Consider the following 23,762-nt stretch of genomic DNA (forward strand, 5'->3'; position numbering starts at 1 on the left):
TATTGTGTAGAAATGATAAATTGAAGATTATTTAATTTACATATAAAGAATTATATATAGTAAGTATTAAATTAATTTGAAACCGCAGTAGAACACTGAGTAAGATTTAATCAAAATTTCCATTTCCATGTGTTATGGAGTTGTACTTACTTAATAAATACTAATCAAAATTATACTAAGGCTTAAAGAGTTGGGGAAACATGTTGGGTAGTTGAAACTAATGGGGAGGTTAGATATTGAAATTGAGACGAGGAAAATGTTATAACCCTCAGCTTCTACCCCAGATAATCTTCGGACAGTGAAGCTTTCCTTGTTTGATCAGCTGGCTCGTTCTGCATATGTAGCAGTTCTCTTCAACTACTTGCCGAATAACACTTCATCATATAATCATGATGAGCTTGAAAAATCATTGGCGAAGACGCTAACCAAGTTTTACCCTTTTGCTTGAAGATTTGGAAAAGATGATCTTGCCGAATTTCTCAGTAAAGCTGCTGCTGATAATAATAATAATAATATTCAGTCATCTTTGCTTCATCTTCTTCCTATAATAGATGATCAGCCATCATCGCCATCAAGTCCGTTACTTGGTGTCCAAGTGAATGTATTTAATAATGGAGGAATAAGCATAGGGATACAAATTTCACATATTGTAGCTGATGCTTTCACTTTAGCTACATTTGTAAATGAATGATGATAATAATTATCTCCCCAGCTTTGGTCAATTATCATCCCTCTTTCAAGCAAGAGTGATACAGTTGCCATCATTTGATCCCAACACTCTTACTAGTACTTGTACTACGAATGTGACAAAGAGGTTTGTCTTTGATGCTTTGCCAATAGAAAAACTCAAAAATACAATCAAAGACGATTCAACTATGATGAGGCAGCCTACAAGACTGGTGGTTGTTATGTCCTTATTATGGAAGGTTCTGGCACGGATATCTTCCGACAAAAATAATGGAAATTCAAGGGACTCGTCTTTTGGATTTGTTATGTGTTTGAGGGGGAGAATGCCATCTTTAAAACGTGTTGTAGGGACTTTTTCAATCCCAGAAATTGCTAATATGGAGGGCGGTGAGTATGAGTTGAATGATTTTGTAAAGTTGATAGGGAATAGATAGGGGAGACATGTGCAGCCATTGGTAAGGCATCAAAATTAGTTGATGATATTTCCTCTTTAACTATTAACAATTAGATAAAAATTATAGAAAAGATTCTACAAAGAGACAAGATAGACATTTATGGCACCACTAGTTGGTGCAAATATCCATGGTATGAAGCTGACTTTGGTTGGGGAAAAACCATTCTGGGTGAACCCTGTTTCAGTCGGTATTCATGACCTAATTATTCTGATGGACACAAATTATGGTGATGGAATAGAAATAATAATTACTATGAAGGAGAATGACATGACTTAATTAGAGAGAGACCCTCATATTTTTTTCTCGACTTCCAAACTACAATTCCATTCCTTTGGATAATTTAATTATACTACTTTGGTTACTTCATTCATCACAAATAAATGTTTTCCGATATTCATAACTATCTTTATGTATTTATGACGTTTGATAAAGATTTTTTTATTTCTTTGATAACTAGCTACCATGCTATATTTATTAGTAAATGATTTCTTCTTCATATTATTCAAATAACTAAAGTAGGTATATACCAACACCCTTCCATTATTTACTTGCTAACCTTGGAAGAAATTAGAAGAATCTTTAATGAAGATGATTATTTCATACTCAATTAGAATGATGGAAATTAATTTGAGCCAAGTGTCAATGCAAGGTACGTGGGCAAAATCTTAAAAGTATCATCTTCTCGAAACTCACTCAAGCAAACAGAGCACTCTGTTCCTTCAATTAGCCCTTCACCTCTTTTAATTTATACTTGCGGATTGTGATGGTGCTGATAACTGACCCACCATTTGAATATCACTTAATTCTTCTTCTTCTTCTATAACTACTTGCTGTGAAGAAGTTGTTGAATTTTTGTGAATGACCAGGGAACAAAATATGCCTATGCCTGTAAATAGGAACTTTCTCACACGAGTCTTAAGTCCTGTTGTTACTGGGATCACACAACAGAAGATTGCGGATCAAAGATACACACTTGAAGAGGTATTCTCGATTTATGTTTGAATAAAATTTGATATGTGTGTTGTCTATATTACATTCAAAGTTTATGATTTCGCTTCCGCTGTTTTAGCATATCTTCCATCATGAACCTTATTTAAATCTCCTTCAGACTTTAGGAGCATTCATCATATCTTTCTTTGAACTTACACTCATAGCCAAACTACTTACATCTCCTCACTTGTCTTCCGTCGCATTCAAATTTTCTGCACCAATTTCCTCGTCAAGTCTTAGCGCTAAATTCTGCAATATAGAGATGACTTGAGAAAATAAAGTGTACTTTTTCTACTAACTTTGTTTTTATATAAAATAGTCACACATTTTATTAGTATGTCATAAATCGACAAAGATCCTGAGTTTGAATCTCATATCTATCCATTAAAAAAAAACAGTACTTAGCTCATGGAAAAGAAATAAGTTAGCAACAATTAATTACAATCAAACTTGAAGCAGTTATTATTGCAACGCAGAGGTGTAATATTTGTACGGAACAGAACAGGGATTCTTATCAACTTCTGAGTTATTATTTCTACTAAATATATAAAAAGACGATTGGACGATCCTTACATCAAATTATGGACAAAATTAATCATCAATTATGCAGATTTGATTGAACAGACTGATGACACTATTGGTGCAAATATTTCTGAAAGAAAAAGGTTGATCACTAGAGATATACAGTTATATCAAAGAAGGAACTAATTGGAGGGCAGCTGTAGATAATTACTTCTCCCTCTAAGCAATTTGTTGTTTTTGTGTTTACTAGGCAGCAGAGCTTGGTCTCTGCAAATACAATTGTGAACAAAACAACTAGAATTGGCTATGGTGAATCCAATGTTATCTGTACAATGATTCTAAAGAATGAAATATTAATCGTCGGTTCGACTGAGAGTAACCATTGTATTTAGCTTTTCACTGAGTGACAACAACAAGCTAAGTAAATTATTAAAATGAGTGTCCGTTCACATACTCTAATCTATCAATAAACTACACCTTCATCGGAAGCTTCCCAACCAATCATCTATATATATGCTGCTCTATTCAAACTTCATTTTATCCTAACACCAACACATTTTTTCCTTTAAAAAGGTTTTTTTTTTTTATAAATGCATATCATTACCATCTCTAAACAACATAAAATCAACTTACGTTCAAGTGAAAGTAGTTGTGGATCTCCACCGTGTGTTAACAAGTATGAGAGTTTTTGATTTGCATTTACCTTTTTCATAAAGTGAGAATTGAATGGATCAACAAACAAATTGCTAATTGCATATTCGTACGCCAAAATATGAAGATATCAAACTTTTGCCTTTATCATGCAATAAGTCTACCAAAACTTGAACAAATCAAACTTTTCTACATCATAGATCTACAACCACAAATAATTTATATCATAGATCACCATCAATTTTTTTCCCAAAGAATGAATAGAAAACCCAAGAAAGGTAGTCTACATATCTCATCAACATGAGAATTAGGTGTGCATAATTCATGCACATATATTCTTGAATAATTGAACAACTTTTTTTCGTTTTGAAACTTGAAAGATTGAATACTGGACCCAAGAAGGGTTGCCTACTTATCTCAACGAGATGAGAATCAGGTTCGCATAGTTTGTGCATATGTCTTTGAACATATGCACAAATCATTTGACTCTTTTTTTTTAAATTTAAAAATAAGATACCGAACCCAAGAAGTGTTGCCTACGTATCTGAATGAAATGAGAATTAGGTTCGCGTAGTTCGTACATCTATGTCTTTGAAAATATGCACAAATTATTTTACTTTTTATTTTGAAAAATTGAAAAATTGGTACCGAAACCAAGAAGGATTGCCTACATATCTCACCGAAATGAGAATCAGGTACACATAGTTTGCACCAATAGGACATTGAAAATAGGCACAAATTATTTTTATTTTTATATATTTGAAAAAATGGATACCAGACCCAATTAGGGTTCCCTATGTATCTCACCGAAATGAGAATCATGTTCGCGTAGTTCATTTAGATATGATATAAAATAATTTGAAAATTTACAAACTCAGAGTGATTCATTGTATCATTTTAATTGTCGATATTTGTACTACCTACTGAATGTCGTCTCTAATTTTTTTTACGATAACCATTAAATGTTGTATTCTTTTTTGAATGCCTCTTGAAAATGTGTTTTTCTCCCAATTATCCATAAAAACTACGCGTTATTATGACCATCTCCGACTAATGTAAGGGATTGTTTTCCTGCAAAATATGAGAAATGTGTGAAAGCAGGGGCATTATGTGAAATAATATAAAATAAATGAGTGCAATATCATAATCAAACATTTCCCCAATTTATCTTTTTGATTTGATATTAATGTCTTGTGAAATACAAAGACTCGAATTTTGCGAGTCATCTTGTCCCTTGCACCTTTGAACAAACAATGACTTTCAGAATCTGGCATAAATCAACACTACAAAAAACAGAAAAAATTTCAAAGGTTTATTTGTGGGGTTTTTAAAAAACTCCATTATAAAATCATTTTAATGCATTTATTTTAACCCCTGCAATATAATATATTTTGTGACAGTTTGATTGTGGAGACTTGTGATAATCTCTGCTTGCACTAATTTGTGAGGTTTTGTGAATGCCGCAATATTATAATTTGTAGCGATTTTATTATGGAGGTTTGTGATAACCTCTGCAAATTGCATCACATTGTGAATCTTTGTAAATGTCACAATTCATTACAATTTGTTACACTTCTACAAAACAGAAAATAAATAAAAAAAACTTGAAATATAGAAAAGACTTTAGAAAAACCCGCAGCCCGAACCCTCCCAACCCCAATCCCCTTTTTCTTCTTCTGCAAAGCCCCCCAGCCCTTTTCTCGCCCCCTTTCTCCTTAAACGAACACCTCAATTGCATCCTACCTCACCTGCATCTTAATCTTCATCTCGTTTTTTTTTTCAAATCTACTAAAGAGAGAAAATAATTAAATTTCATTCCGATCAAACTTGAGATTTTTCATAAACAAAAGAAAATTTAATCAACACATTTTTATGATTTCAAAAATTATGATTGTTGCATTTCATGAAAAAATAACGATTTTTGAAGATGTAATATTGGAAAGAATTGTTTTTTTTACTAAAGGATCGAATTCATCTACATTTTCAGTAGATTTAGTTGTCCTCAAATACCAAAGAGAGAAATAAATCGTCAAAAAATTCAATGAAGGTCCATATATGTTGCAATCTCACATCAATGGATATAGATAGAAAATGTAAGAGAATTTTCTCAAAAGAAATTGGTGAAATTGTTAGAAGAAATTGAGGTTGAAAGAGAGAAGTCATTAATGAAAATTAACGATAATCAAGAAACAACTGAGAAAACACTAATGGAGGTGAAAGGTAGTTCATCCATTCGAGAAAGAAGGGAAAAAATTAAATTCTAATAATTGATTCCTCACATGGGAGAGAGAGAAGGAAAAAAAAATTTCAAACTAATTTCTAACATGGTTTTGACGTGGCAATAAAGTGGTGTTGATGTGGCAATGACTTGGCGTGTGTATAATCACTAACCATTGTGAGACTAATTTTGTATTCTTAGGATGATATTTATTCAATTTAAATGAGATTAGGGGTGTAAATAAATATTTGTATGTATAAAGTAGTAAAGCGAGTTTTTCTGCCAAGCTAAAGGGGCTTTTAATGTATTTTCTCAACTATATATACAAAAGTAAAAGGTAAATTTATATGATGACAATTATATGATGATAAGCACTAGATTGGTAAAGTTTAATATATTCCATGAGATGAATATTTCAAAGATGTGGATGTTAGATGTGAAGTCATACAAGATTAGCTAAGATTAAAACATAACTACCTTCACCATAAGGTACTAGTAGCACGTTTTGACTTTAAAATGAGAAATCATTTGAGATGATTTAGATATCATTCACTTTTAATAAGATTAATATGTCAAAATCTGAATATAATTAAGTTGTGCATTTAAATTTTAATATTTGACTTTAAATACAGGTTTTAAATATTAGAATGTTCTATTAAGACCCAATTACTATATAGTTAAGATTATTTTTACATATCAATGTATAAAAATTTGTCTTTATCTAAAAATTAATGAATATAAATTTATTAAAATGTGAAATTCATCCAATACTATATCACTAAATATTATTATGTTATAAGAATGTGTATTTTGTTGTGATGAAAGAAAATATGAAATAAAAATAGTAAACTCAAATCACTATAATCATATTACTATATTACCTTTTTTACATTTGCTTGATGTGAAATCATTTATTAAAGTTTTAAACTTTAAGTTATCAAACTTAGTTACTAATTCTGTCAATATGTCATGAATTAAGATTTATGTTGTTTTGTAACTTGAATATTTTTGTAGTTTATGTTATAAATGATAGAACTCAAGTTTCTTAATGACGAGAGGGAGTTTTTTGGACGGTAAGCACCCCTCACTTCCAACCCACAGGTTGTGAGTTCGAGTCACCAAGGGAGCAAAAGGGGCAGGATTTGGGTTGCGAGTTCGAGTCACCAAGGGAGCAAAAAGGGTGGGAGCTCCTAGGGAGGGCAAAAAAAAAGGTAAAAACTCTTTCAAAAGAATTAAATAAAATATTGAGACTATGTTGTGTGGGTTATAAACCCTTTATAAACCATACGTATAGTGTAGTTATAGAAGTTCGAAAATCATATTTAAGGGGTTACGAATTATCACAAATTTATTTTGAAAACCACCACAAATTGTAAATTCATTTTGTGGCGGACGTAATGGAGGTTCTATTAAACCTTCACAAATGTTCTCATGGCATAGGTAATTGTGGCATTTTCTAAAACTGCCTCGATTAATTTTGTGCGGGTCAAAAACTCCCCACAAAACAATAAAAAAAACCTCCACAAAATGACCCCTTTTTTGTAGTATCTCTTAAAAAAAAAAAGAAAAAATTCAAAAGGTAAAAGTGTTAGTTTGTGTTCATAATGGATGAAGAATAATATCACACAATAAATTAATTAAAGATATTAGCATTGTTTCGATTGAAATGTAAACTCAATTATATCACATATCATACAAACAGTTATTGCAAGTCCTATACAAATGTGACCCTTTGGTGCCAAGTATATGCCTATCGATCTGATGGATGTATTATGCCATTTGACAACATTTCATTGTCCCCAGAACACTTAGTACAAATTTTATGAATAAATAAAATAGGATTGCAAAATAAGAAAAAAAATACAAATAATAAATTCCACGCAAGGGTGTCATCCTAACTAGGACTCTGTGGAAGGTACTTCCTCTTGAACTTCTTGTCATCACAGAATGCCAACACCTTTGGATGGAATATAGCTTGTGAAGATCTTAATTTGACTAAAGTAATGAATTAAAATAAACCCCTAACCCCGATGGACAATGGTTTGTCAAACGACATATACATTCTTCAAATTTAAACACACAATTATAATCAGCTAAGGACATTTTTGGACTCAAGGTGGTCTTTCAAATGGATCCAATAAGCCTAGGGTGTTTAGGTCATTTTAGGACAAATGCTTTAAATCAGGATTGGTTTTTCTCTACGCTAGTTGACTGCGAGTGGGTTTCATTTAAAGTGGACTGGTGACCCTAGGGGACAACTTGGGCTGGGAAAGTTAGTGATCGTTGACCATCTAGTGGCCAACTACGTTCGCCAAAGTAACCCAATTGTAACATCTCGCAAATTGAAATAGCTAGGAAGAAGCTAAGAAGTTGAAATAGTAAGTTTTGGGAAGAATTTAAATCTGGAATTTTCTTAAGTTAGGAAAAAGTGAGTTTTTGGTCAACTTCAAACGGACATAACTGCTAGCTCAGGATGAGTTATAGATATTTCTTGATATATTTCGGAATCCCTTGGAAAGATATTTCCAACGCCACTGAGTTTGCGCGATTTCGATTTTGTATAAGTCAGTTATGCCTTTAGGAAGTTGGGCTGTTGGATTAAGGATAGCCCAATCCGGATTTGGGAAGGGTAAAGTTGTGTTTACCTTACCCAATTATTTTATTTCGTTTCTGGGTAATAAATTTAGTCAAAACTGATTTTATTCTGTTCACACTTTTAGAAAACAAGTTAGGGTTTGAGAGAAGAGAAAAGAAGAGGAGAAAAGAGGAAAAAGGAAGCAAGAACGTTCGAGATCATCGAAGTTCCGCTTGTAGAAATCGTCGGGGATGATACCTATCAAGGTATGTGAGGTCTTTCTGTTTTGGGTTCGTTCACCCACACACCAATATTTTTAATTCAACAACTTTCGTATTGATTGAATGACAAATCTTCAAGTTTTGATGAACAATTGTTGAAGTCTTGTTGGTAGAATAGTGTACCTATAGTTGTTTTGATTCGTGTTTTCGGGATGTTTTACGAGTTTTAACTATTGGATATTGAGGATATTAGTGATCCTAAGTGTTTGGGGGAAGATCCATGGAAGTTTGAGACATTCAGAATTGAAAATCGGAGAAAAAAAGTTGGAAAACTCGTCTGACAGGCCCTGGTGCGCCGTGCCTATCGGAGCCCCTCAGAACAGACTTTGTCCGTCAGGCTCTGGTACGCTGCGACAGCTAGAGCGCCTGAGGACAACCTCAGTCCGTCAGGCTCTGGCACCCTGCGCCTCTCAGGGCGCCAGGGTCACCTGGAGTTCCCATTTCTCCCCCATCTTTTCATACGAGTTCCTAAGTGATGTACCTAAAAATCCTAGTTGATTCCAACACTCTAAAGTACATCTAAACCTCATGAAATCATTCATAAACATGAGATCATGATCCTTGAATCCATAATCCCATTCAAGAAAGTTAAGATCAAAGTCAAATGAGTTAAGTCTAAGGCAATGAAGTAAGTTAAAGGAAAGTTTCTTAAAGAATCCAAGAGTTATTTAAACGTTTTAACTTCGTTTTAAGGCTCAAGTTTAGAGTTAAAGAAAGAGTAAAAGTTGACATCTTTCCTTCAAAGCAGTATAAGGGAACTAAGTATTTCCCTAAATATTTGAAGTTCATCCTTCAAAGAAGTATAAGGGAACTAAGTATTTCCCGAAGAGTCGTTTCGAAACTCAAGTTTCAAGCTAAGTAAAGAGTAAAAAGTAAAGAGTTAAGTTGAAGTTATTTTCTTCAAAAGTATAGGGGGACTAAGTATCCCCAAAGATATTTTGAAATGTTTTCACATTTAAACAAGGAAACTAAGTTTCCCCAAGAGCCTTCGGGCTAGTTTTCATAAAAGAATTATAGCTTTACAAATTGAAGCAAGCAGGGAAACTATGATTTGCAAGAGAGTTTTTAAAACTATGTTTTGAGCACTAATCTCAGACCACAGAATCAGTATGTTTAAAAACCATAAGAGCCAGTATAATTTTGGGAGTAGTATTGAGCACAGATGTGGGGATGCGAGTTTCATGTATATCAAGTCTCTATGAAAACCATGTAGCCGTCATGGGTAGAAAAGGGTCATACACTTTAGATGAATCCTTTTTACAGTTTACTAGTGAATCCATTAGGCAGTTCAGGTCCTATACTCTAGCAGGTTTAGGATGGTCCTTGGCCGCGTGAGGTAAAACGCTATATTATCACTATGCTTATTAAGTGATGGTGGTTCTTCAAGAGTTTCTGCTTAGTATGAATGGGGGTATGAGACTTCATTCATGTATTGCCCGAGTAAGAATGATATATTTTCTTTATATTATTAAGATTATGAGTTTACATCATGTTATTTTTTATTTTTACGTACAATTTAGAGTTAATGGTATCTTTGCATATACAGAGTTGAAAACCATGTTTTAAACAACTTTTATTTATATTGCACATGTCTTTAAACTGCTATATAACGAAATGAGTAGTTATAATGAGTCAGTTACTCATGAGTTGAGCAGATATAAGTTAAGTGTTCTTTCTTACTCCTTTTCAAGCCTATGTTGTTTTAGCATGCCAACTTATTTTAGCATGCCAACTCGCATACTCGTACATTCAATGTACTGATGCTAGTTGGCCTGCATCGTATTATGATGCAGACATAGATAACTAGGATCAACATTCCTGCACACCATTGATCAGTGAGCACCTCAGAGTAAGTTGGTGAGCCTCCTTTCATTCCAGAGGACATCTTTACCTTTCAATTATTTTCTTTTAATTTTCAGTTGTTAGGATGATTGGGGGTCCTGCCCAACATTCATTTTCAATCTAGAGGCTTCATAGATAGATAGACAGTCAGACAGTTCAGTTTTTAGTCTCTTTTTATCTTATATGACATATGATTTAACTTTGATACTTAAGTGTCATTTTGGCCAAGGTAACTATTTAGAGTATGTCTTTTAAGAATGTTCTTAGTTTTTAATTGAATTGAGTTAAGTTTTCCGCTGAGTTAAATAAGTCAGGCCAAGGGTTCGCTCAAGGTCAGTAATGGTCACCGAGTGCAAGTCCCACCAAGGGTGTAAGCTCGGGGCGTGACACCAATAAACAATTTGGATAATGAATGATTGTGACCCGCATAATCATCCTTTAAGTGAGAAATAAAAAAGGTCAAATGGCGAAAATTATATCATGATTCAATGTGTGTGTGTGTGTGTGTGTGTGTATACATATATATATATATAAACACAATCTTAACCAATTAATTAATACATTACAAGTACAATATAAAAATATTCAACAAAATATATGAAATACAAGTTATAACACAAAAATAGAAATCTTCTCAATTTGAAAAAAAGTACTCATAATGGTTAGAACCTCACTGACCACAGCAGAGACGTCATTTTGTTTACATTCCTACTTTATTCAAATAAGGCAATATTTTGTGGTAACTCAAAAAATAATTAATTAATTCAATTTTAAAAGACTTATGAGAATAAACGAATTTTGAAATGTAATTAAAGAAAAACTAGTAAAACAGTTAATTAATTAACTAAAAGAATGTCTATGAAACCAACAGATTCTAGGTAAGGGGTTCAAGTTATTTCGAATGAAAGGTGTTAGACAGATTTCGAAATCCATAATTTTGGGTCTCGAATATGTTCATTTGATGGATATATATATATATATATATATATATATATATATATATATANTATATATATATAAGTGGTTTAAATTGCTAAAATTAAGCTACAACAAAAAAGTTGCAAATAAAATATGAATTAAAAGTTTGTCATTGTGTTACTTTTTTCTTTTTTCTTTTTGTGGGAAGAAAATGAAGAAACCTACTATCCTAAGTCTGGATGATTGATTCAGTCAATACTACAAAAGTCACATTACAAAAATTAGTCTAATAAATGAATAAATTACAATTTAATGTCACTTCTTTCTTTTTTGTAGGAAGAAGATGAAGAGACTCTAGTGGTCTAATTTAAAGGATTGATTCACACAATATTACATAACTCTCACTACAAAAATAATGAATAAATTACAAATATAAAATACAAATAATCAACAAAACATACAAAATACAAGATATAACACAATATAGTAAAAATCTCCTAAATTTGAATAAAAAATAATCTCATAATGGTTTGAACTTCTATATCCTCACCGGAATCGTTATTTTGTTTACATTCCTACTTTATTCAAATAAGTCAAAACGTCACAGTGACTCAAAAAATAATAAGTTAGTTCAAATTTAAAAGAAGTTTAAGAATAAATGAATTTTCAAGGATTGTTCACCTAATTAAAGAAAAAATGACACACACAAAAATTTCCACGACTTATGCTAGCGCCTTATATGTTGAGTAATAATGGTTTTAGATCTAAATAAGTATAAATAACTTGTTTGAGAAGTATAGGAGCAATAGGATTATAGAAAATCCTTAACGTCCGGAAACTAGCAAAACTTAACTAGTTGATGTCCCTATGCTTGGTGAAGGTTTCGAAGGGTAACATGGAGTCCAAAACTTTAAAAAAGGCTTTGAATAGGTCGAGTGTAGTATAGAGGGTCAAAACTGCAGTCACAACACCCCAAGGATCACTGTAAGCGTCCTTGGGGAGGATCCGAACATGGGTGAGCAAGCTCCCAAGGCAGCTGCCCGCAGGCAGGTTTCCGGTGGCTGTTGCGCGAAGCGCAGACATCACATGAAGATCTGGAGTTGGAATCGCGACGTGGGCTGACACGGACTCTATTTCCTCAGCTCAAAATTCGAAATAAATTGGGGAATTAGGCTCGCGATGCGCACCTACTTCCCAGATATCATAAAAGTCGTATTCTGGGTGTTTTGACTTCACAAATAAACCCATTTAAGTGAGGGGTGTTTAGGGTAATTTAATGGGTGACTATATAATGTATTAGGATCAGTTTTAGGTCAATTTTATCAGTCAAACCAATTCCCACAAGTTGAACTCAAAAAAACTCTCTCTCTCTCCCAAATTCTCTCTTCCTCCAAAACTCCATTGAAGACCCAAAGAGCTCCAAGAAGAAGATCAAGACTTCATGTTTTTCAACCCAATTTCGTTTATTTCTCATCTATAAGGTATGATTTATTTCACTGTTGGGAATTCTTTCTTTAAGAGGTCCTTCAAAAGATGATTTCCAGATCCCCCAAAACAAGGGTTTTGCTCCTCACATGGGTCTTCTTTCTAAAACAAAATTGTGAGTTAATTGTGATGAATTCTGATGAATTAATGTTTGTTAATTATGGATTGATGGTAAATTGATCAATTCCTATGATTTTTCCCTTGACCCATATGTTTCCCCCAAATCCCTAATTTATTGGATTGATTAAGGTGAATTGTTGAGGGTGATGAACATGTCCCTTGTTTACTTTGATTTTTGTTATGTTAATACTTCATGAATTGCCCTATTTTCATATGTTGGTTATGAATTCTTGGGGTGTTGAAGGGTGAAGTCTCATGAAGGGCAATGAGATATGATCTTGATTCTCCTTTGATCTCAATTATGAAAGGTGAAATCTACTTATGTGACAATGATGCTATAGCTGATTGTGTTGTTGTGATATTGGTGACAAGTATCCCTCATCCCTAACCCTAGATCTATGAATTGGATATGAAGTATGTAATTATGTTATGATGTGATCCTTATATGATTAAATGTAGTTTTTCATGATTATGATGTTGTGTTTAAAGTGAAAGGATAGTTCTCACTTGTGATCACCTATGAGCTATTATGATAAGAGGTTTACCTAACGGTCTTGAAGAGACTAATGTGAACTTATATGATGTAATAAGATGATTACTAAAGGGAATAAATTCTTAGCACTGAAAGGGAATGTAAATGAGATGGAGGTATCACGTTAGTAAGTCCGATCTCCCACATGGGTTCCTCACATTAGTAAGTCTGGATTTCCTAATTATGTGTGTTGTCTCATGAGATGGAAATCTCCATGTTAGTAAGTCAAGGTTTCTAGAAACAATCTCCTTGACCTTAACTATGTGCCCACATAGGACTCTATCTTAACCCTCTCTTTTCGGTGTGGGAGTAAAACACCGGATTTCATGTAGCTCACATGGTCTCATGTCGGCAGTTGCAATTCTTTCCCTAACGTAAAAGTAAATGAATAATTTAAGTATGTGAACTCTTATTAGGGTTGTCGTGAAGGCTTCTACATAGGGTAAGGAGGGTATGAAACTTCTCTTACTCATTGCACATGTGCGGTCCTAAAAGATGGTTCTAGTAGTGTTCTTTTTGTATGATTATGACTATGATTATGATTATGTTGATAAGCTATGAGTAGTATTCATGTATTAATCATGTTATAATGAATTATGAGAATATGTTGTAAGTATGAAGTGGGTTGCTTATGTGATATTTAGCCTTGGATAGCATTGTGAGGTTCTATCTTTGGCATTGCACAAGTATTGCTTGTGTGATCTTTATATTGGTTACTATTATGTTAAATTGACTTATTATGATATGCATGTTGAGTTAAATTGATAAAAAACATGATTTTGACTAAATTGTCCTTTTCTCATGCATGAATGATTTTGTGAATAGGAGTCATACTTAGTACATGTGGTTTGTATTAACCCATATTCTCTCTTTATTTCCTAAACATTTTAGGTTCGGTCCATTGAGGAGATTCATGTTCATTGAAGAAGACATGGCTCTTTTTTAAGTTAATTGGTGAGTTCTCATGAGTTCTAAGGATAAAGTCACTCATCAAGTCTTATTAGTCTTGTCTATGTTTTCAGACAATTATTGCATTCTCACGTATTGCATTCTCACGTTAAGACTTTCATTGTAGCGTATATGACATATTGTAATAGACTAAGGGCTATTCTCAAACTATTATGATGCACTTAATAGATCGTTTAACGTGACACAAAGTATTATACTGAATTCCTATATGTTGTATGTTGTTTATGCGAGAAGCCTATGTATGCTTACTATGTAGAGGTCTATGTAAACCTCCTTGCTATATAAGTAAAAAAATTTAATTTTTCCGTATTTTCTTACCTATGATGTGCTATGACGAACGCAAAGGGCTTGTCTTAGTCCTCGTAGAGAACGACGACACCGGTTACGCTTAGAGGGCACTTTGGGTCGTAACAAACTTGGTATTAGAGCATGAGGTTAAGTATTCTTAGGAAATGATGTCTAACTAAACAACTTCTATGTAGGGTCTTATTCATAATTGTGAAGCACGCCACACATATGAATGAGGGACTATGTGATGCTTAGGAACTCTCACTCTCTTTTTATTCCTTACTCGGTTCTAAGAGTCTTAACTCTATCTAGTCCTTTTCTTCTAACCTCTTTCGTGTGCTTATTGTCAATGAATACAATAAGGAACAATGCTCGAAGGGCTGGAGAGGAGAATTTGAATGAGGTGGTTCCCCCTCAAGCTTTTTAAAACCCTCAAGTTCCTATTGAAGAAGGGGCTATATCAAATGTTGAGATAAGGTCTTGACTGAAGTATTGGCTAGCCAAGTAGCTAGAGATGCAAAGGTGCAAGTGGACCCCAATGCTAACACCACCACTTCAAGGATTAGGGATTTCACTAGGATGAATCCCCTACTTTCTATGGGTCTAAGGTGGAGGAAGACCCACAAGGGTTCATTGATGAAGTGTTCAAAGTTCTTGATGTTATGGGTGTTTCTTCTCAATAAAAGGCGGAATTAGCCGCCTATCAACTCAAAGATGTAGCTCAAGTGTGGTATGAGCAATGGAAGGATGAGAGGCCGGTTATAGACGGTCGGATTACTCGGGGAGCTTTCAAAACGGATTTCCTTGATAGGTTCTTTCCTTGGAACTAAGGGAGAGGAAAATGCAAGAATTCATCAACCTTCGTCAAGGGGTATGAGAGTAAAGGAGTATAGCCTCAAGTTCACTCAACTATCACAACATGCTCCTACTATGGTTGCGGATTGTAGAGCCAAATGAACCAATTTGTCATGGGGATATCCGATCTTGTGGTTATGAATGTAGGTCGGCTATGTTGATTCCTAGTATGGACATCTCTCGTCTCATGGTTCATGCCGAACAAATTGAGGAGAAAAAACTTAAGCAAGTTGGTAGGAAATTGAAGAAGGTGAGAACCGAAAAGGGGAATTCGTCTAAGAATAGGTTTGAGGTTCATGACAAACCAAGGTTCAAAAGGAGGTTTTCCAACCAAGGCCCTCCTAATTCTCCAAGGGTAAACAAGTGTAGGGTGCCTACTCCCAAGCCCCAATAGGGGAAAGGAGGAAGATATTATGTTGAGAAGTCTCTTTGAGCAAACTGTGATAAGAGACATGATGGTAAGTGCCTAGTTTGCACGGGTAATTGCTATGGTTGTGGAAAGAGTGGTCACATGAAGAGAGATTTCCCTATGATGAGGACTTAAGGAAGGGAAAATGCTCAAGTTTAAGCAAGTTCCCCAAATCCGGATGCTCCTAAGAAGCATCACTTTCATGCTCTCTAATCCTGAAATGATCAAGAGAGCTCACCGGACGTGGTCACCGGTATGTTAAAATTATTTCCCTTTGATGTATATGCTCTGTTGGATCCGGGAGCTACATTGTCATTTGTGACCCCTCTTGTATCCATGAAATTTGCATTACTACCAGACATATTAGACGAACCTTTTTTGGTTTCTACCCAGTGGGTGATTCCGTGGTGGTTAATTGAGTGTATAAAGGTTGTCCTATTTCCTTGCACAATAGAGTTACATAAGTTGACTTGATAGAACTTGATATCCTAGATTTTGATGTGATTTTGGGTATGGATTGGTTGCATTCTTACTTTGCCTCTATTGATTGTAGAACAAGGATAGTGAAATTTCCATTCCCAAATGAACCTATTTTTGAGTGGAAGGGAGGAAACTCAAATCCTAGGGGTAAGATCATCTCATGTCTAAAAGCTTGAAAATTGATTGCAAAGGGTTTTCTCTACCACTTAGTAAGAGTTAGGGATCTTGAATCCGAGCCCCCCCCCCCGATAGAGTCGGTACCCGTAGTGAGGGAATTTCCTTGAGGTCTTTCCCCATGACCTTCCTAGAATTCCTCCCGAACGGGAGATTGACTTCGGCATAGACTTGTTGCCGGATACACAACCTATTTCAATCCTTCCTTATTTGATGGCCCCAGCAGAGTTGAAGGAGTTAAAGGCTCAACTCAAAGATTTGTTAGATAAGGGATTTATTCAACCGAGCATATCTCCATGGGGTGCTCCAGTATTGTTTGTAAAGAAGAAGGATGGGTCGTTGAGAATGTGCATCGACTATAGTCAATTAAACAAAGTCACTATAATGAATAAGTACCCGCTCCTTAGGATGGATGACATTGTTTGATCAACTCGAAGGAGCGAGCTATTTTTCAAAGATTGACTTGGGGTCGGGTTATCATCAACTTAGAGTTAGGGAGGTTGATATTCCAAAAACGACATTTCGAACAAGATATGGTCACTTTAAATTCCTAGTGATGTCATTTTTGGTCTAACAAATGCCCCGGGACATTCATGGACCTTATGAATCAAGTTTTTAGAAAGTATCTTGACTTGTTTGTGATTGTCTTTATTTCTGATATTTTGATATACTCTAGGAGTGAAAATCATCATACGAGACACTTGAGAATAGTTTTGCAAGTTCTCAAGGATAACCAACTTTTTGTTAAGTTTAACAAGTGTGAGTTTTGGTTGAGATAGGTTGCATTTCTTGGTCACATTGTCTCTAGTGAAGGGGTAGAGGTTGACCCAAGGAAGACGGAAGTGGTCAAAAGTTGTCCTAGACCTTTGAGTTCTACCGACATCCAAAGTTTTCTAGGGTTTGTCGGTTACTATAGGAGGTTTGTTGAGGATTCTCGTCTATCACATCTCCATTAACGACCTTAACCCAAAGAAGTCCAAATTTGAATGGTCAGAATCATGTGAAAAGAGTTTCCAATTACTGAAAGATAGACTCGCCTCCGCTCCGGTATTGACTTTAACGGAGGGTACCGAAGGATTTCTGGTTTACTGTGATGCCTCCCGAGTGGGTATAGGGTGTGTGCTCATGCAACATGGTAAATTCATTGCGTATGCCTCTAGCCAACTTAAGCCACATGAGAAGAATTACCCAACTCATGACCTTGAGCTTGCTTCCGTGGTATTTGCATTGAAAATTTATAGACATTATCTCTATGGGGTACATGTTGATGTATTCACCGATCACAAGAGCTTACAATATGAGTTTACCAGAAAATTTGAACCTACGTCAAAGAAGATGGTTAGACTTACATGTGTCCTTTACCATACCGGAAAAGCTAATGTGGTAGCGGATGATTTTAGTAGAGTGTCCATGTGTAGTGTGACAAATGTGGTTGATGATAAGAAAGAGTCAGTAAAAGAGTTTCATAGGTTGGCTCATCTGGGTGTCCGACTAGAAGACTATCCAAAGGGTGGTTTCGTGGTTCGCCACAAATCCGAGTCATCTTTAGTGGGTGAGGTGAAATCCAAGCAACACCTTGATTCTCTATTGATGGAATTGAAGGAAACGGTCATTAGTAAGTCTAATGAGTCTATCTCTCAAGGAGAAGATGGGGTGATTAGGCACCAAGGAAGGTTGTGTGTACCGGATGTAGATGGTTTAAGGTAATTGATCATGGAAGAGGCTCATGGCTCAGGGTATTCCATTCACCCGGGTGCTACAACGATGTACTGCGACATACAAGAAACATATTGGTGGAATGGTATGAAAAGGGACATAGCGGACTTTGTTGCTAAGTGTCCAAATTGCCAACAAGTGAAAGCGGAGCATCAATGGTCTGGTGGCTTGACTAAAAATATAAATATTCCTACATGGAAATGGGAGGATATAAACATGGTCTTTGTAGTGGGGCTGCTTTATACTAGAAGACAACCCGACTCGATATGGGTCATTGTGGATAGGCTAACCAAGTCCGCATATTTTCTTCCCGTCAAAGTCACATATTTGGGGGAAGACTATGCCAAATTGTACATGAAAGTGATAGTGAAGTTACATGGAGCCCCTTTGTCCATAATTTTGGATAGAGGTACTCAATTTACCTCCCATTTTTGGAATGATTTTCAAAGTGGGATTGGTACGAAAGTAAAGCTTAGTACCGCTTTTCATCCCAAGACGGATGGTCAAGCTGTGCACTATTCAAACTCTTGAGGATATGTTGAGGGTATGTGTCATCGACTTCAATGGTAATTGGGATGACCACCTACCCTTGATAAAATTCTCCTACAACAATAGCTACCAATCAACTATCTCTATGGCACCCTACGAGGCACTTTATTGGAGAAGGTGTAGATCTTCGGTTGGGTGGTATAAGGTAGGTGAGTTTGACCTACTTGGTCCCGATTTGGTATATGAAGCCCTTGAGAAGGTTCAAGTTATAAGAGATTGACTAAAAGCAGCTCAAAGTCGACAAAAATCTTATGCCGACAATAGAAAAATGGACCTTGAATTCAAAGTAAGAGATTGGGTCTATTTGAAAATTTCACCAATGAAAGGGGTGATGAGGTTTGGAAAGAAAGGGAAGCTTAGTCCTCGTCATGTGGGCCCTTATGAAATTTTTTAGCGAGTTGGGAGTGTTGCCTCTGAGTTGAAGTTGTCCAAATGAGTTGTCCATGATTCCTCCGGTATTCCATGTTTCCATGCTCAAGAAGTGTATAGGGGACCCAATTTCCATTCTTCCTCTAGAAGATTTAGGGGTAAAAGAGAATCTTTGTTATGAAGAGGTCCCGGTTGAGACCTTGGACCGCCAAGTTAAGAAATTGAGGGATAAGGAGGTCGCCTCCGTAAAAGTTCCATGGAGGAACCACCTTGTTGAGGGTGCAACATGAGAGGTCGAGGCCGACATGAACACCCGCTATCCTCATCTTTTTCCCCTTACTTCTAGAAAAGATTAAGGTCAGTAATTCCTTGTATTACTACTATGAATAATGTTGAATTTATCATGTTTTCGAAATATGTCCATATTATAGTAGAAATTCATGCCTAAGTTGAGTTCTTGTCTTTCAATGAAATATGCTTATTATGTGACTTTCACTTCAGTGTGTTGTATGATATAAGTGTTCATGGAAGATTATAATGAGCATAATTGATATTGTTTTGATAAAAAATCAACATGTCAACTCTTCATGTTCATATTAATCTCATATTGAAATGGAGAAGGTAGTACCTTCTTATGTGATATGAAAAGTTGAGATTTTGTTATAAGTATGTGTGGAGTAAGTTCCTAATTCTTGATGTCATGTTATGGGTCGAAAGGAGTTGAGATTTCCCCCTATGAGCTGTGACTCATTCTATTGTATTGTTGGTTGGTTGACTGCTAGTCTTGAGTCTTTTCTTCCTACAAAAAGGTTTAGAGTGTCATTCGGGGATGAATGTTCCTGAGGGGGGGGGGAGTATTGATACACCCAGAAATTTCCACGACTTATGCTAGAACCTTATATGTTGATTAATGATTGTTTTATACCTAAATAAGTATAAATAATTTTTTTGAGAAGTATTGGAGCAATAGAATTAAAGAAAAGCCTTGACATCCGAAACTAGCGAAATTTAACTAGTTGACATCCCTATGTTTGGTGAAGGTTTTGGAGGATATATGGAGTCCAAAACTTAGGTAGAGTGTAGTATAGAGGGTCAAAATGTGCAGTCACGACTTGGGCGAGCAAGCTGCCAAGGTAGCTACCCGCAGGCAGGTTTCTGGTGGTTGCTGCGCGAAGCGCAGACATCACGTGGAGATCTGGATTTGGCCTCGCGATGCGGGGATGACATGGAACCTACTACCTCAGCTCAAAATTCGAAAATAAATTGGGGAATTAGGCTCGCGAGCGCACCGCACCTACTGCCTAGATATCATAAAAGTCGTATTTTAGGTGTTTTGACTTCACAAATAAACCCATTTAAGTGAGGGGTATTTTGGATAATTTAATGGGTGATTATATAATGTCTTACGGTCAGTTTTATGTCAATTTTATAACTCAAACCAAGTCCCACAAGTTGAACTCAAAAACCTCTCTCTCTCCCAAATTCTCTCTTCCTCCGAAACTCCATTGAAGACCCATAGGCTCCATGAAGAAGATCAAGCCTTCAAGTTTTTCAACCCAATTTCGTGGATTTCTCATCTATAAGGTATGGTTTCTTTCACTCTTGGGAATCCTTTCACCATGATGTCCTTCAAATGATGATTTCTAGATCCCCCAAAACAAGAGTTTTGCTCCTCACATGGGTCTTCTTTCTAAAATGAAATTGTTAGTTAATTGTGATGTATTATGATGAATTAATGTTGTTTAAGTATGAATTGATGGTCAATTGATGAATTCCTATGAGTTTTCCCTTGACCCATGTCTTTCCCCCAATCCCTAAATTTCATAAATTGAATAAGGTGAATTGATGAGGGTGATGAACATGTCCCTTGTTTACTTTGATTTTTTTATGTTAATACCTCATGAATTGCTCTATTTTCATATCTTGGTAGTGAATTCTTTGGTGTTGAAGTGTGAAGTCCCATGAAGAGCAATGAGGTATGATCTTGATTCTCCTTTGATCTCAATTATGCTAGGTGAAATCTACTTATGTGATAATGATGCTATAGCTAATCGTGTTGTTGTGACGTTGGTCACAAGGTTCCCTCATCCCTAGCTCTAGATCTATGAATTGGCTATGAAGTATGTAATTATGTTATGATGTGATCATTATATGATTGAATGTAGTTTTTCATGATTATGATGTTGTGTCTAAAGTGAAAGGATAGTTATCACTTGTGATCACTTATGAGCTATTATGATAAGAGGTTTATCTAAGGGTCTAGAAGAGACTAATGTGAACTTATACGATGTAATAAGATGATTACTAGAGGGAATAAACGCTTAGCACCGAAAGGGAATGTAAATGAGATGGAGGCATCACGTTTGTAAGTCCGATCTCCCACATGGGTTCCTCATGTTTGTAAGTCCGGATTCCCTGATTATGTGTTGTCTCATGAGATGGAAACCTCCACATTAGTAAGTCAAGGTTTCTAGCAACAATCTCCTTGACCCTTAACTATGTGCCCACATAGGACTCTATCTTAGTGAATCCACCTAGATAGCTACGTACGAATGGTTGCACCTTAGGCAAGTTTTAACCCTCTCTTTTCGGTGTGGGAGTAAAACACCAGATTCCATGTAGCTCACATGGTCTCATGTCGTTTATTGCACTTCTGTCCCTAACATAAAAGTAAATGAATAATTTAAGTATGTGAAATGTTATTAGGGTTGTCGTGAATTCTTCTACATAGGGTAAGGGATGGTATGTGACTTCTCTTACTCATTGTGGGGTTCTAAGGGATGATTCTAGTAGTGTCCTTTTTTTTATTATTATGACTATGATTATGATTATGTTGATAAGCTATGAGTAGTATTCATGTATTAATCATGTTTTGATGAATTATGAGAATATGTTGTAAGTATGAATTGGGTTGCTTAATGTGTTATTTAGCCTTGGATAGGATTATGCGGTTCTATCTTTGGCATTGCACAAGTATTACTTGGGTGATCTATGTGTTGGTTTACTATTATGTTTAATTGACTTATTATGCTTTTGATATATGCATTTAAAGTTAAATTGATAAAAAAACATGATTTTGACTAAATTGTCTTTTTTCTCATGCATTGATGATTTTGTGCATAGGAGTCATACTTAGTACATGTGGTTTCCACTAACCCATATATTCTCCCTTTTTTTCCAAACACTTTAGGTTCGGGCCATTGAGGAGATTCGTGGTCATTGAAGAAGAAGACTACTCTTTCCTAACTCAATTAGTGAGTCCTTATGAGTTCCGAGGATAAAGCCACTCATTAAGCCTTATTAGTCTTGTCTATGTTTTGAGACAATTATTTCATTCTCATGTTGAGACTTTCATTGTAGCCAATATGGCAAATTGTAATAGACTAAGGGCTATGCCCAAACTACTGTGATTCGCTTTATAGATCATTTAACGTGAGACAAAGTATTAGACTAAATTCCTATATGTTGTATGTTGTTTAGGAGAGAAGACTATGTATGCTTTCTATGCAGAGGTATATGTAAGCCTCCTTGCTATATAAGCAAAAGTTTTCAATTTTCCCATATTTTCTTATCTATGATATGCTATGACGAACGCTAAGGGCTTGTCTTAGTCCTCGTAGAGGATGACGACGCCTGTTACGCCTAGGGGGCACTTTGGGTCGTAACAAAAATTAGGAAATTAAATAATTAGTCAACTAAAAAAACGTCTACGAAACCAATAGATTCTAGGTAATGGGTTCAAGTTATTCCGAAGAGATAATGTTAGGCATTTTTTGAAATCCACAATTTTTTAGTCCCGACTGAGTTCATTTGATGGATATCTTGTATTATATAAGTGGTTTAGATTACTAAAATTAAGCTACAAATAGGTTGGTATTACAATATGAATTAAAAACATGCCATTTGTGTCTCTTATTTCTCTTTTATAGGAAGAAGATGAACAGATCATAGTGGCCTAATCTAAATGATTGACACACTCAATAGTACACAAGTCACATTATAAAAATCAGCTTAATTTAATGAACAAGTTACAATTTAATGTCATTTTTTTCTTTTTTGTAGGAAGAAGATGAAGAAACCCTAGTGGTCTTGTCTGAATGATTGATTCACTCAATATTTCACAAGTGACATTACAAAAATAATGAATAAATTATATGTACAATATACAAATAATCAACAAAATATACAATATACAAAATATAACACAATAATAGAAAAGTCTCCTCAATTTAAAAAAGAAAACTCATAATGATTAGAGTATATATATCCCCAGCGGAGTCGTCGTTCTTTTATATTCCTACATTATTCAAATAAGGCAAAACGTCGTGGTGACTCAAAAAATAATGAATTTATTCAATTTTAAAAGCATTTTACGAATAAACAAATTTTAAAGGATTTTCACGTAATTAAAGAACACACTAAGAAACCAATTAATAAGTTACTAAAAGATGTCTACGAAATCAATAGATTCTATGTAAGGGATTTAAGTTATTCAAAGGAGAAGGTGTTATGCATCTTTGGAAATTTATAATTTTGGGTCCCGATTGAGTTCATTTGATGAATATCTTGTTTTGTTTAAGTGGTTTAGATTACAGAAATTAAGCTAAAAAAAGTTGAAAATATAATGTGAATTAAAAGTTTGTCATTGTATCACTTCTTTCTCTATTGTAGGAAGAA

The 23,762-nt window shown here is 35.0% G+C and overlaps 1 pseudogene; it reads left to right on the forward strand.

Moving 5' to 3' along the window:
* The first annotated feature begins 220 nt into the window (after positions 1 to 220).
* LOC107025721 lies at positions 221 to 1,481 on the forward strand (annotated as a pseudogene).
* Positions 1,482 to 23,762: the final 22,281 nt, after the last annotated feature.

The sequence above is a fragment of the Solanum pennellii genome, chromosome 7, assembly GCF_001406875.1.
Source record: "Solanum pennellii chromosome 7, SPENNV200".
NCBI lineage: Eukaryota > Viridiplantae > Streptophyta > Magnoliopsida > Solanales > Solanaceae > Solanum > Solanum pennellii.